This window comes from Coregonus clupeaformis, chromosome 12 (genome assembly GCF_020615455.1).
Source record: "Coregonus clupeaformis isolate EN_2021a chromosome 12, ASM2061545v1, whole genome shotgun sequence".
Classification (NCBI taxonomy): domain Eukaryota; kingdom Metazoa; phylum Chordata; class Actinopteri; order Salmoniformes; family Salmonidae; genus Coregonus; species Coregonus clupeaformis.
In genome coordinates this window covers 5,029,334-5,041,654 of record NC_059203.1, presented here as the reverse complement: position 1 = coordinate 5,041,654, position 12,321 = coordinate 5,029,334, and positions in this window count along the sequence as shown.

The following is a 12,321-nucleotide window of genomic DNA, read 5'->3' as shown; positions in this document are numbered from 1 at the left end:
ATTTGTCGGTTCAATCGGAAATGACCTTTACATTTAAATTGTGATATAATGCAGATCTTCGGCAATAAGGTTTGAGTCAAGCCCTAGGTATTCTCTAACAGACTGGCTGTGAGAATGACAAACATTTACATTTACGTCATTTAGCAGACGCTCTTATCCAGAGCGATTTACAGTTAGTGAGTGCATACATTTCTTTTTTTTCCCCATACTGCCCCCCCGTGGGAATCAAACCCACAACCCTGGCGTTGCAAGCGCCATGCTCTACCAACTGAGCTACACGGGACCACAAACACAGGAAATAACCTTGATCTGTTGGTTTATTAACACTGAAACAGAACATCATATCTCTGTTAGATCAGACATGACAATACAGATATCAACTATTATCAGTTTGGCCAAATAGCAGTTCAGTACGAAGCTTCCTGTAATCAGGATGATGTCATGTCCTATTTGCTTCCTGTAATCAGGATGATGTCATGTCCTATTTACAGGTTCAGTACGAAGCTTCCTGTAATCAGGATGATGTCATGTCCTATTTGCAGGTTCAGTACGAAGCTTCCTGTAATCAGGATGATGTCATGTCCTATTTGCAGGTTCTTTAGAGTCAGACATTTTGTGTTTCAATTTTGGTCTTTGGTCAAACTTTGTCACCATATGACATCATGACAAAACCTTACCCAACCAAACTCTACCTACCTCATTGTCCTGTCTTCACTGAACTACTACAGTTATAAAAAGGGGTGAAAGGAGGGTATATTACACAAAGAAATACAATAAATAAAATATTAATATAAAAATAATCTCTTACAAAATATATTATATTAAGCAATGCCAACAACGGGACAAATTTGTTTTGGAATAAGAATTGTTTAGTCTTTGTGGACAGGTAACAGTCAGTAAGGTAACAGTCAGTAAGGCTGACCCTCAGGTAACAGTCAGTAAGGTAACAGTCAGTAAGGTAACAGTCAGTAAGGCTGACCCTCAGGTAACAGTCAGTAAGGTAACAGTCAGTAAGGTAACAGTCAGTAAGGTAACAGTCAGTAAGGCTGACCCTCAGGTAACAGTCAGTAAGGCTGACCCTCAGGTAACAGTCAGGAAGGTAACAGTCAGTAAGGTAACAGTCAGTAAGGCTGACCCTCAGGTAACAGTCAGTAAGGTAACAGTCAGTAAGGTAACAGTCAGTAAGGCTGACCCTCAGGTAACAGTCAGTAAGGTAACAGTCAGTAAGGTAACAGTCAGTAAGGTAACAGTCAGTAAGGTAACAGTCAGTAAGGCTGACCCTCAGGTAACAGTCAGTAAGGTAACAGTCAGTAAGGCTGACCCTCAGGTAACAGTCAGTAAGGCTGACCCTCAGGTAACAGTCAGTAAGGCTGACCCTCAGGTAACAGTCAGTAAGGCTGACCCTCAGGTAACAGTCAGTAAGGCTGACCCTCAGGTAACAGTCAGTAAGGCTGACCCTCAGGTAACAGTCAGTAAGGTAACAGTCAGTAAGGTAACAGTCAGTAAGGCTGACCTTCAGATAACAGTCAGTAAGGCTGACCCTCAGGTAACAGTCAGTAAGGTAACAGTCAGTAAGGCTGACCCTCAGGTAACAGTCAGTAAGGTAACAGTCAGTAAGGCTGACCCTCAGGTAACAGTCAGTAAGGCTGACCCTCAGGGAACAGTCAGTAAGGCTGACCCTCAGGGAACAGTCAGTAAGGCTGACCCTCAGGTAACAGTCAGTAAGGCTGACCCTCAGGTAACAGTCAGTAAGGCTGACCCTCAGGTAACAGTCAGTAAGGCTGACCCTCAGGTAACAGTCAGTAAGGCTGACCCTCAGGTAACAGTCAGTAAGGCTGACCCTCAGGTAACAGTCAGTAAGGTAACAGTCAGTAAGGTAACAGTCAGTAAGGCTGACCCTCAGGTAACAGTCAGTAAGGTAACAGTCAGTAAGGCTGACCCTCAGGTAACAGTCAGTAAGGCTGACCCTCAGGTAACAGTCAGTAAGGTAACAGTCAGTAAGGCTGACCCTCAGGTAACAGTCAGTAAGGCTGACCCTCAGGGAACAGTCAGTAAGGTAACAGTCAGTAAGGTAACAGTCAGTAAGGCTGACCTTCAGATAACAGTCAGTAAGGCTGACCCTCAGGTAACAGTCAGTAAGGCTGACCCTCAGGTAACAGTCAGTAAGGCTGACCCTCAGGTAACAGTCAGTAAGGTAACAGTCAGTAAGGTAACAGTCAGGAAGGTAACAGTCAGTAAGGTCAGAGCCAGATACATAGCTCTGGTCAGTAAGGTTGGTCATCTCAACCTGCATGATTCTGCAGACTACTAGCAGCAAACAGGGGGTTAAAACATGGTAGTAACATCTCTGGTCTCCATCCTGACCCTACAGTTCAGTAGTTAATGATCTTGTTGCTCTTGGAATGGAAGCCATTTTGTCCCAAAACAATGTATTTTCTGTGAATCGATCAGATTCTCTGAACTACCTCCTTCTCCGAGAAGACGCTGCATCTGATTGGCTGTGGTGTATTCTGTTAAACTAATTTAAGAATGTTAGATTTTTCAAGTTTGAATGTGATGTAGCTAGTGGCACAAATGTCGACACAAATCATCTTCCACTCTTCCAGTAAGTACAGGTCCAGTGTATAACATGGTGTTCCCATAGCTAGCTCCAGTAAATCATAGCATTTTTAAAAACATTTTTAGTGATTTAGCAGACGCTCTTATCCAGAGCGACTGAGTGCAGACATTTTTCATACTGAACCCACAACCCTGGCGTTGCAAGCGCCATGCTCTACCAACTGAGCTACAGGAGGCCCTATATACACGTATGATTTGGTTTGCAGGTAGTGTATGAGAGAGTGGGTATTTAGTATTCTGTCCTAAAACAACACTGACAGACATCACAAGGACAAGATCTCACCAGATCTCACCAGATCTCACCAGATCTCACCAGATCTCACCAGAGAATTCTGACAAACATCAGTAGTTTACTCATTTAAATAAATTAATATTAGTCTAGTGGTTCCTAAAAAATAAAAGATAGATATCGCTATCCTGTTTCAGTTGATTGATGCCAGAAGACCACCGTGGCTGTGGCTGTGTCTGAATACCCGTACTTGCTCTTCCTAAATAGTAGGCGAAGAAATACAACATAATAGTATGTGAAACTTCAGAAATGAAGTATTGTTTAAATGCCTGGACGTCTTCCTCATTTAGGCTTTTCATCTAGTAGAATTCACTGCACTCTGTTGAGGAAGAAAATCGTTTTTCAAGACCGACTTGTGTCTGACAACAGCTGATAATCACATAAAGTGACACGCTTTGTACCAAAATGAACGAATGGCCGGAATCAACGGAATTGAGCATTAGATGATGCATTCTCAGTAGGAGGAGCTTAGTATGATTCATTCTCAGTAGGAGGAGCTTAGTATGATGCATTCTCAGTAGGAGGAGCTTAGTATGATGCATTCTCAGTAGGAGGAGCTTAGTATGATGCATTCTCAGTAGGAGGAGCTTAGTATGATGCATTCTCAGTAGGAGGAGCTTAGTATGATGCATTCTCAGTAGGAGGAGCTTAGTATGATGCATTCTCAGTAGGAGGAGCTTAGTATGATGCATTCTCAGTAGGAGGAGCTTAGTATGATGCATTCTCAGTAGGAGGAGCTTAGTATGATGCATTCTCAGTAGGAGGAGCTTAGTATGATGCATTCTCAGTAGGAGGAGCTTAGTATGATGCATTCTCAGTAGGAGGAGCTTAGTATGATGCATTCTCAGTAGGAGGAGCTTAGTATGATGCATTCTCAGTAGGAGGAGCTTAGTATGATGCATTCTCAGTAGGAGGAGCTTAGCATGCTGATATTTGTTGCTTACTGCATTTGTTTTGACTAAACGTTGTAAAATAGTATGTAGTATGATTAGCACACAGTATGTAGTTTAAGTAGGTAGTAGGTAAGACAGATTTCAGACACGGACAATGTGTCAATCCACCTGTCGAAGGTAGGGATCAATTACATGCTGCAACAGTTACAGCTCTGTCCAGCTCTGGGCCAGTTAATAGTGTCCAGCTCTGTCCAGCTCTGGGCCAGGGCACTGTAGATGTCCAGTTAGTAGTGTCCAGCTCTGTCCAGCTCTGGGCCATGCTAGATGTCCAGTTAGTAGTGTCCAGCTCTGGGCCAGGGCACTGTAGATGTCCAGTTAGTAGTGTCCAGCTCTGGGCCATGGCACTGTAGATGTCCAGTTAGTAGTGTCCAGCTCTGGGCCATGGCACTGTAGATGTCCAGTTAGTAGTGTCCAGCTCTGTCCAGCTCTGGGCCAGGGCACTGTAGATGTCCAGTTAGTAGTGTCCAGCTCTGTCCAGCTCTGGGCCATGCTAGATGTCCAGTTAGTAGTGTCCAGCTCTGTCCAGCTCTGGGCCATGGCACTGTAGATGTCCAGTTAGTAGTGTCCAGCTCTGTCCAGCTCTGGGCCATGGCACTGTAGATGTCCAGTTAGTAGTGTCCAGCTCTGTCCAGCTCTGGGCCATGGCACTGTAGATGTCCAGTTAGTAGTGTCCAGCTCTGTCCAGCTCTGGGCCATGGCACTGTAGATGTCCAGTTAATTGTGTCCAGCTCTGTCCAGCTCTGGGCCATGGCACTGTAGATATCCAGTTAGTAGTGTCCAGCTCTGTCCAGCTCTGGGCCAGGGCACTGTAGATGTCCAGTTAGTAGTGTCCAGCTCTGTCCAGCTCTGGGCCATGGCACTGTAGATGTCCAGTTAATAGTGTCCAGCTCTGTCCAGCTCTGGGCCAGGGCACTGTAGATGTCCAGTTAATAGTGTCCAGCTCTGTCCAGCTCTGGGCCAGGGCACTGTAGATGTCCAGTTAGTAGTGTCCAGCTCTGGGCCACGCTAGATGTCCAGTTCTATTGTAGTAAAGCAGGGTGGTACTGTCCAGTTCTGGGCCATGCTAGATGTCCAGTTCTATTGTAGTAAAGCAGGGTAGTACTGTCCAGTTCTGGGCCATCGTAGTAGTGATAAGTGAAGTCTATCATCCGGTTCGAAGGGACAGCTTGTGACTGAAGGAGCAGGGAGTACTGTAGCACAGTAGGACAGTCCAGTTCTGGGTCATCATAGTATACAGTATGTCCATGGACAGACCAGACCGTACCAGAAGATACCATGCACATCTCTTACTCTCCACTCTTATCATTGGAACATACATGTCAGCCACAGACAACCCTGTCACTGAAATAAGCCTCTCTCTCTCAGACCTAGGAGCACTTCATTGTGTCAGTTGCTGGATTAGGTTCTGGGGAGAGATGTATGAGATAAGATACTAAGGAGACTAGTGGTCTCCAAGCCCCTAAATGATAAGATACTAAGGAGACTAATGGTCTCCACGCCCCTAAATGATAAGATACTAAGGAGACTAGTGGTCTCCACCCTCCTAAATGATAAGATACTAAGGAGACTAGTGGTCTCCACGCCCCTAAATGATAAGATACTAAGGTGACTAGTGGTCTCCACCCCCCTAAATGATAAGATACTAAGGAGACTAATGGTCTCCACGCCCCTAAATGATAAGATACTAAGGAGACTAGTGAAGGCTCCACCCCCCTAAATGATAAGATACTAAGGAGACTAGTGGTCTCCACCCCCCTAAATGATAAGATACTAAGGAGACTAGTGTTCTCCACGCCCCTAAATGATAAGATACTAAGGAGGCTAGTGAAGGCTCCACCCCCCTAAATGATAAGATACTAAGGAGACTAGTGGTCTCCACGCCCCTAAATGATAAGATACTAAGGAGACTAGTGGTCTCCACCCCCCTAAATGATAAGATACTAAGGAGATTAGTGGTCTCCACCCCCCTAAATGATATGATACTAAGGAGACTAGTGGTCTCCACGCCCCTAAATGATAAGATACTAAGGAGACTAGTGGTCTCCACCACCCTAAATGATAAGATACTAAGGAGACTAGTGAAGGCTCCACCCCCCTAAATGATAAGATACTAAGGAGACTAGTGAAGTCTCCACGCCCCTAAATGATAAGATACTAAGGAGACTAGTGGTCTCCACCACCCTAAATGATAAGATACTAAGGAGACTAGTGAAGGCTCCACCCCCCTAAATGATAAGATACTAAGGAGACTAGTGAAGTCTCCACGCCCCTAAATGATAAGATACTAAGGAGACTAGTGAAGTCTCCACGCCCCTAAATGATAAGATACTAAGGAGACTAGTGAAGTCTCCAAGCCCCTAAATGATAAGATACTAAGGAGACTAGTGGTCTCCACGCCCCTAAATGATAAGATACTAAGGAGACTAGTGGTCTCCACGCCCCTAAATGATAAGATACTAAGGAGACTAGTGAAGTCTCCACGCCCCTAAATGATAAGATACTACGGAGACTAGTGGTCTCCACGCCCCTAAATGATAAGATACTAAGGAGACTAGTGGTCTCCACGCCCCTAAATGATAAGATACTAAGGAGACTAGTGAAGTCTCCACGCCCTAAATGATAAGATACTACGGAGACTAGTGGTCTCCACGCCCCTAAATGATAAGATACTAAGGAGACTAGTGGTCTCCACGCCCCTAAATGATAAGATACTAAGGAGACTAGTGAAGTCTCCACCCCCCTAAATGATAAGATACTAAGGAGACTAGTGAAGTCTTCACCCCCCTAAATGATAAGATACTAAGGAGATATTGTTATCCACGTCGGCACCAACGATGTTAGGATGAAACAGTCAGAGGTCACCAAGTGCAACATAGCTTCAGCGTGTAAATCAGCTAGAAAGATGTGTCGGCATCGAGTAATTGTCTCTGGCCCCCTCCCAGTTAGGGGGAGTGACGAGCTCTACAGCAGAGTCTCAGCACTCAATCGCTGGTTGAAAACTGTTTTCTGCCCCTCCCAAAAGATAGAATTTGTAGATAATTGGCCCTCTTTCTGGGACTCACCCACAAACAGGACCAAGCCTGACCTGCTGAGGAGTGACGGACTCCATCCTAGCTGGAGGGGTGCTCTCATCTTATCTACCAACATAGATAGGGCTCTAACTCCTCTAGCCCCACAGTGAAATAGGGTGCAGGCCAGGCAGCAGGCTGTTAGCCAACCTGCCAGCTTAGTGGAGTCTGCCAATAGCACAGTCAGTGTAGTCAGCTCAGCCATACCCATTGAGACTGTGTCTGTGCCTCGACCTAGGTTGGGCAAAACTAAACATGGCGGTGTTCGCCTTAGCAATCTTATTAGGATAAAGACCTCCTCCATTCCTGCCATTATTGAAAGAGATCGTGATACCTCACATCTCAAAATAGGGTTACTTAATGTTAGATCCCTCACTTCAAAGGCAGTCATAGTCAATGAACTAATCACTGATCATAATCTTGATGTGATTGGCCTGACTGAAACATGGCTTAAGCCTGATGAATTTACTGTGTTAAATGAGGCCTCACCTCCTGGTTACACTAGTGACCATATTCCCCGTGCATCCCCGAAAGGCGGAGGTGTTGCTAACATTTACGATAGCAAATTTCAATTTACAAAAAAAAAAATGGCGTTTTCGTCTTTTGAGCTTCTAGTCATGAAATCTATGCAGCCTACTCAATCACTTTTTATAGCTACTGTTTACAGGCCTCCTGGGCCATATACAGCGTTCCTCTCTGAGTTTCCTGAATTCCTATCAGACCTTGTAGTCATAGCAGATCATATTCTAATTTTTGGTGATTTTAATATTCACATGGAGAAGTCCACAGACCCACTCCAAAAGTCTTTCGGAGCCATCATCGACTCAGTGGGTTTTGTCCAACATGTCTCTGGACCTACTCACTGCCACAGTCATACTCTGGACCTAGTTTTGTCCCATGGAATAAATGTTGTAGATCTTAATGTTTTTCCACAAAATCCTGGACTATCGGACCACCATTTTATTACGTTTGCAATCGCAACAAATAATCTGCTCAGACCCCAACCAAGGAGCATCAAAAGTCGTGCTATAAATTCTCAGACAACACAAAAATTCCTTGATGCCCTTCCAGACTCCTTCTGCCTACCCAAGGACGTCAGAGGACAAAAATCAGTTAACCACTTAACTGAGGAACTCAATTTAACCTTGCGCAATACCCTAGATGCAGTTGCACCCCTAAAAACGAAAAACATTTGTCATAAGAAACTAGCTCCCTGGTATACAGAAAATACCCGAGCTTTGAAGCAAGCTTCCAGGAAATTGGAACGGAAATGGCGCCACACCAAACTGGAAGTCTTCCGACTAGCTTGGAAAGACAGTACCGTGCAGTACCGAAGAGCCCTCACTGCTGCTCGATCATCCTACTTTTCCAACTTAATCGAGGAAAATAAGAACAATCCAAAATTTCTTTTTGATACTGTTGCAAAGCTAACTAAAAAGCAGCATTCCCCAAGAGAGGATGGCTTTCACTTCAGCAGTAATAAATTCATGAACTTCTTTGAGGAAAAGATCATGACCATTAGAAAGCAAATTACGGACTCCTCTTTGAATCTGCGTATTCCTCCAGGGCTTAGCTGTCCTGGATCTGCACAGCTCTGCGAGGGCCTGGGATCGGGAGAGACACTTAAGTGTTTTAGTACTATATCTCTTGACACAATGATGAAAATAATCATGGCCTCTAAACCTTCAAGCTGCATACTGGATCCTATTCCTACTAAACTGCTGAAGGAGCTGCTTCCTGTGCTTGGCCCTCCTATGTTGAACATAATAAACAGCTCTCTATCCACCGGATGTGTACCAAACTCACTAAAAGTGGCAGTGATAAAGCCTCTCTTGAAAAAGCCAAACCTTGACCCGGAAAATATAAAAAACTATCGGCCTATATCGAATCTTCCATTCCTCTCAAAAATTTTAGAAAAAGCTGTTGCGCAGCAACTCACTGCCTTTCTGAAGACAAACAATGTATACGAAATGCTTCAGTCTGGTTTTAGACCCCATCATAGCACTGAGACTGCACTTGTGAAGGTGGTAAATGACCTTTTAATGGCGTCAGACCGAGGCTCTGCATCTGTCCTCGTGCTACTAGACCTTAGTGCTGCCTTTGACACCATCGATCACCACATTCTTTTGGAGAGACTGGAAACCCAAATTGGTCTACACGGACAAGTTCTGGCCTGGTTTAGATCTTACCTGTCGGAAAGATATCAGTTTGTCTCTGTGAATGGTCTGTCCTCCGACAAATCAACTGTACATTTCGGTGTTCCTCAAGGTTCCGTTTTAGGACCACTATTGTTTTCACTATATATTTTACCTCTTGGGGATGTTATTCGAAAACATAATGTTAACTTTCACTGCTATGCGGATGACACACAGCTGTACATTTCAATGAAACATGGTGAAGCCCCAAAATTGCCCTCGCTAGAAGCCTGTGTTTCAGACATAAGGAAGTGGATGGCTGAAAACTTTCTACTTTTAAACTCGGACAAAACAGAGATGCTTGTTCTAGGTCCCAAGAAACAAAGAGATCTTCTGTTAAATCTGACAATTCATCTTGATGGTTGTAAAGTCGTCTCAAATAAAACTGTGAAGGACCTCAGCGTTACTCTTGACCCTGATCTCTCTTTTGACGAACATATCAAGACTGTTTCAAGGACAGCTTTTTTCCATCTACGTAACATTGCAAAAATCAGAAATTTTCTGTCCAAAATGATGCAGAAAAATTAATCCATGCATTTGTTACTTCTAGGTTAGACTACTGCAATGCTCTACTTTCCGGCTACCCGGATAAAGCACTAAATAAACTTCAGTTAGTGCTAAATACGGCTGCTAGAATCCTGACTAGAACCAAGAAATTTGATCATATTACTCCAGTGCTAGCTTCCCTACACTGGCTTCCTGTTAAGGCAAGGGCTGATTTCAAGGTTTTACTGTTAACCTATAAAGCGTTACATGGGCTTGCTCCTACCTATCTTTCCGAGTTGGTCCTGCCGTACATACCAATACGTACGCTACGGTCACAAGACGCAGGCCTCCTAATTGTCCCTAGAATTTCTAAGCAAACAGCGGGAGGCAGGGCTTTCTCCTATAGATCTCCATTTTTATGGAACAGTCTGCCTACCCATGTGAGAGACGCAGACTCGGTCTCAACCTTTAAGTCTTTACTGAAGACTTATCTCTTCAGTAGGTCATATGATTGAGTGTAGTCTGGCCCAGGAGTGTGAAGGTGAACGGAAAGGCTCTGGAGCAACGAACAGCCCTTGCTGTCTCTGCCAGGCCGGTTCCCCTCTCTCCACTGGGGTTCTCTGCCTCTAACCCTGTTACAGGGGCTGAGTCACTGGCTTGCTGGTGCTCTTTCATGCCGTCCCTAGGAGGGGTGCGTCACTTGAGTGGGTTGAGTTACTGACGTGATCTTCCTGTCTGGGTTGGCGCCCCCCCTTGGTTTGTGCTGTGGTGGAGACCTCTGTGGGCTATACTCGGCCTTGTCTCAGGATTGTAAGTTGGTGGTTGAGGATATCCCTCTAGTGGTGCGGGGGCTGTGCTTTGGCAGAGTGGGTGGGGTTATATCCTTCCTGTTTGGCCCTGTCCGGGGTTTCTTCGGATGGGGCCACAGTGTCTCGGACCGCTCCTGTCTCAGCCTCCAGTATTTATGCTGCAGTAGTTTATGTGTCGGGGGGGCTGGGGTTAGTTGGTTATACCTGGAGTACTTCTCCTGTCTTATCCAGTGTCCTGTGTGAATTTAAGTATGCTCTCTCTAATTCTCTCGTTCTCTCTTTCTCTCTGAGAACCTGAGCCCTAGGACCATACGTCAGGACTACCGGGCATGCTGACACCTTGCTGTCCCCAGTCCGCCTGGCCTTGCTGCTATTCCAGTTTCAACTGTTCTACCTGCGGTTACGAAACCCCTACCTGTCCCAGACCTGCTGTTTTCAACTCTTAATGATCGGCTATGAAAAGCCAACTGAGAGACCTGAGCCCTAGGACCATACGTCGGGACTACCGGCCGTGGTGACTCCTTGCTGTCCCCAGTCCGCCTGGCCTTGCTGCTATTCCAGTTTCAACTGTTCTGCCTGCGGTTATGGAACCCCTACCTGTCCCAGACCTGCTGTTTTCAACTCTTAATGATCGGCTATGAAAAGCCAACTGAGATTTATTCCTGATTATTATTTGACCATGCTTGTCACTTATGAACATTTTTGAACATCTTGGCATGGTTCTGTTATAATCTCCACCCGGCACAGCCAGAAGAGGACTGGCCACCCCTCATAGCCTGGTTCCTCTCTAGGTTTCTTCCTAGGTTTTGGCCTTTCTAGGGAGTTTTTCCTAGCCACCGTGCTTCTACACCTGCATTACTAGCTGTTTGGGGTTTTAGGCTGGGTTTCTGTACAGCACTTCGAGATATTAGCTGATGTACGAAGGGCTATATAAAATAAAATTGATTGATTGATTGATTGAGACTAGTGAAGTCTCCACGCCCCTAAATGATAAGATACTAAGGAGACTAGTGGTCTCCACGCCCCTAAATGATAAGATACTAAGGAGACTAGTGGTCTCCACGCCCCTAAACGATAAGATACTAAGGAGACTAGTGAAGTCTCCACCCCCCTAAATGATAAGATACTAAGGAGACTAGTGAAGTCTCCACGCCCGTAAATGATAAGATACTAAGGAGACTAGTGAAGGCTCCACCCCCCTAAATGATAAGATACTAAGGAGACTAGTGGTCTCCACGCCCCTAAATGATAAGATACTAAGGAGACTAGTGAAGGCTCCACCCTCCTAAATGATAAGATACTAAGGAGGGTAGTGAAGGCTCCACCCCCCTAAATGATAAGATACTAAGGAGCCTAGTGAAGTCTCCACACCCCTAAATGATAAGATACTAAGGAGACTAGTGGTCTCCACCCCCCTAAATGATAAGATACTAAGGAGACTAGTGGTCTCCACGCCCTAAATGATAAGATACTAAGGAGACTAGTGAAGGCTCCACCCCCCTAAATGATAAGATACTAAGGAGACTAGTGAAGTCTCCACGCCCCTAAATGATAAGATACTAAGGAGACTAGTGGTCTCCACACCCCTAAATGATAAGATACTAAGGAGACTAGTGGTCTCCACCCCCCTAAATGATAAGATACTAAGGAGACTAGTGAAGTCTCCACGCCCCTAAATGATAAGATACTAAGGAGACTAGTGGTCTCCACGCCCCTAAATGATAAGATACTAAGGAGACTAGTGAAGTCTTCACCCCCCTAAATGATAAGATACTAAGGAGACTAGTGGTCTCCACGCCCCTAAATGATAAGATACTAAGGAGACTAGTGAAGTCTACACCCCCCTAAATGATAAGATACTAAGGAGACTAGTGAAGTCTCCACACCCCTAAATGATAAGAT